Raw genomic sequence first — 3,700 nt, forward strand, 5'->3', positions numbered from 1 at the left:
GCAGAAGGAACAGCCAACAAAGACATATAGTTTGGAAATAGCCCAGCCTGTTTGCAAAATCTTAACAGCCAAGACACAGACTGAGGAGTAATAGGGGCAGAATAGTAAGGAAGGACAGACGTTTAGGCAGAGGAAGTGGGTTAAAAATCCTTCAAATCAGTGCTTACCTCTTTATAACTATCCTGAAGGAAGGGCCTTTGAAGACTCCTAAAAAGAGAAACATAATCAAATTGGTGGTTTAGAAAAATCTTTGTGGTGTTATATGGGTGAAAGAGGGCAGGACTATTGCAAAGCCTCCTGGACATAAAGAGGAAGTGAAGCTTTTACGAGATGCAAAATTTAAAACCACAGTGATAACACAAATATTATCTTAGTTTTTAAATGCAAAATCCAAGGTATAATGTAGTGAAATGCTTTCCTCGGGGTTGTGCATATAATCGAGGAACATTTTATTAATGGATTTTCTGTTTATATTTTGTTTATGTTGGCTTCATCCAGAGCATTATTTTACTGACATGCAAGTTCAGAAGATATGCTTGCTTTTTAACCCAAAACAAATAGAAAAGTAGAAAGATCAAGCTAAGAAAACTGTTTTTTTTTTCTTATTTTAGTGTGAATGTCTGGAAAAGCAAAGTGTATATTGTCTGAAAAGAATTGCTCTATCAATCTCTACAAATGTTTCCATTCCTGTGAAAAATCAGTGTCCATTACTCAACATATGTGCCCATCAATCTCTATTAGTTTGAGCTGAGGATTAGTCTGATAAAATTTCCCAAATGAATAACAAGAACTAAAATGTCACTTCCTAAACTGAGAATTTTATTTCACAAAGGTAACTTTAAAGCACAAGTTTAGAATTAGAAATAAAACAAAAACTTTATGAGAATGCAATATATTTTGGAAGTCAAATGTGTTGTGTTTCACAGATTATTTTTCCCTAAAGTTGTTAGGTATTAAGATAAAATTTAGTGCTTTTCTGTTAAAAATGATTATAGGTTTACATTAAAACCCTGACAAAGTATAAAGGAGAAAATAAAAATTATTCATAAAGCCAAGAATCAGAAATAACTATTGTAAATATTTCATACTCCTTTCCGTGCACACATGTATATAATTATATATTTATCACCTATTTCTATTCATTTAAATTATGCAATGAGCATTTTCCTATAATATTCAATGTTATTTGAAAATAATATTTTAATAGCTGTATAATATTGTACCAGAAGGCTATTCCATAAATTATGCAATGATTAACTTACAATTAGGCATTTAATTGTTTCTAATTTTCTATATTTTAAGAACTCTGCAATGTTCATCCTTGTACATGAATCAGTCTTCACATCTCCACATCTCTGGTGACTTTCTAAGAGTAGACTCCTGGAACTAAAATTGTTAGGTTCAAGTGTAAGTAATATTTTTAAAGCTTTTGCCAGTTATTGTCCAGTTGCTTTTTGGGCAGGTGTTACTAATATGCAGTTGTACCAGAAGTTTATATTGACAGACAAAACATGATACATAATTAATAATTACTTTTCCTTATTAAATGTGAAGTGGGGATGTTTTCATGGTGCTTATTGCACAACTATTTTCTGTGATTTGTTTCTCTGTGTCTTATTACCACTTTTCTACCGGAGTATTGGTCTTCTTCATCTTCCTCTTTTGAATTAAGGGAGGAAGAGATTTTCTTTGTATCATAGATATTTTGGGATGCTCAGAAATGCCCCAATGGAAGAATCTGGGCTTTCTTTTTACTTTGCAAGCTGGTTAGGCTATTGAGTCTGGACTCTAGTTCATGTTGCTTGTGGGAACCTGTTAAGGACACCTGGGTTAAGATCAAGACCACAAAGTTCATAATTATATTCTGCTCATGCTTTAGCTTCTTTAGTCTTTTTGTCATATTTTTGCAAAACTGAGGATTTGATGCTATGCTGATTTTAAATGTTGAAGTCAAAAACACAAAATTAAATCTATCAGGAATTTAGGAAAATTAAATATACCTCAAACAGCACTTTACGATAGAGCCCATAACTTACGGTAGTTACTCAATGATTTTAAAAAATGTAATGTGCCTTTCATTCCCAAAGTACTGGTTTGTAGCTAATCTTAAAAATGTTGAAGACAGAAAAAGATGGCAAGAAATGGAAGTAGAAATGACAGACTGAAGTATTATATAAGGCATTATGCCCAACACTGACAGAAATTACCAGAGGACATTCTCGAATATCATTTTTTTGAAAGAGATGTTGAATATTTTCTTTTGTAGGTTCTAAATTAAATGACTAATTTTTTAAAGTCTATGCATTACTTTGTTCCTAACACATAACAGAGAAATTTAGTTTTAACCCTGAATAAAACTGACTCTCCTTATTTATAAGACCTAGTCCTGCCCCATGAGAAGACTAGCTATTCCTGTCAGTGATACCACAAAGCTCCTGGGCTTATTGAGTGAGTCTTGGCACACTCAGCACTTCAGTGGGGTGGTCAGCGTGGGTGTTGAGGGCACACACTTGTGAAGAATCACAGCTTGCCATTGCTCATTCCTAGAAATGGCACATAGGTATCCTGGATGCACTCCTCCTTGAAGTTGAATAGGAATGCATATAGGAGTTACCTTCTGTGCAAAATGAAATGACAACATTTGAGTCTGTCCCAAAAGCACAAATGCATGGAGAACCTGAGGGAACCTGAAATTTGGGAAAACTCTATTTAGAACCGAAGTAGCTTGGAAGAAAATTGCTGACACCAAATTTAGACTGTTTATTCCTTCTTTGGATCTTTGGCAGCAAAAATGTGCACCGTGCCATGGTCACTAGATACACAGATGAGGGAAGCATCCTGACTGAAGTAAATGAAATAAATGTTTGCTGCTTGTGATCCTCCTCATGGTTCCTGGATTCAATGTCCTGATGAAATAGCAAATATTTTTCTAAGAGTCCCTTTTTCAGATTGCAGTTTGTGCTCCCTACAGGTTGACAGCAATGCAGTTCAGGGTGCCCTTCTGTGCGAGAATGTCCACAGGCAGCTTCTTGGTGCTGGCCAAGTCCACAAGCTGCACATGCCTAGTTGCATGTCAACAGACCAAGAAAGAATTGCTACTATCATGATACAAGCCACAAAGGGTTAGGCAGGGTTACAGCAGGTTTCAAAGACATGCAACTGATAGGGATTGTGTGTACATGTAAACACCTTAATTATAGGGTCCAAGATGACCATGATTCGATTTTCAGTGTGACCTCTTTGACTTCTGTAGAAAATTTTCATTTATTTTTAAAAAGATTTATTTATTTTTAGAGAAAGAGAGAGCACACATGTGTGGGGGGAGCAACAGAGGGGGAAGGAGAGGAAGAGAATCTTAAGCAGACTCCCCACTGAGCCCAGAGCCTGCACAGGCCTCAGTCTCATGATCCTGAGATCATGACCTGAGCCAAAATCAAGACTAAGCCACCCAGGTGCCCCACAAATTTTATTTTAATAAACCTTTTTTAGATTATTCAAGTTATCATTTTATTGGAAGAGTATTTTGGCTTTTTTTCTACCAACAACTAAATCTAAAGAGTTGCAGCGAAATGCTGCTTGGGGAGACCTGGGGGTGGGGTCAGGCCGCCGTGGTGCCAGAAATGCATGCACACCAGGGAGCCCTCTGGACACCCAGTCCATCCACTTGGCAATGCAATGAGTGGGACAGGGCTTATGCTTT

The 3,700-nt window shown here is 36.4% G+C and overlaps 1 pseudogene; it reads right to left on the bottom strand.

The window, feature by feature from the left end:
* Positions 1-2,520: 2,520 nt before the first annotated feature.
* Positions 2,521-3,264, bottom strand: LOC114213469 (WD repeat domain phosphoinositide-interacting protein 3 pseudogene; annotated as a pseudogene).
* Between the last annotated feature and the right edge of the window lie 436 nt (positions 3,265-3,700).

Source organism: Eumetopias jubatus, unplaced genomic scaffold (genome assembly GCF_037043125.1).
Source record: "Eumetopias jubatus isolate StellerSeaLion01/CBP00866 unplaced genomic scaffold, mEumJub1_p1.0 scaffold_15, whole genome shotgun sequence".
NCBI lineage: Eukaryota > Metazoa > Chordata > Mammalia > Carnivora > Otariidae > Eumetopias > Eumetopias jubatus.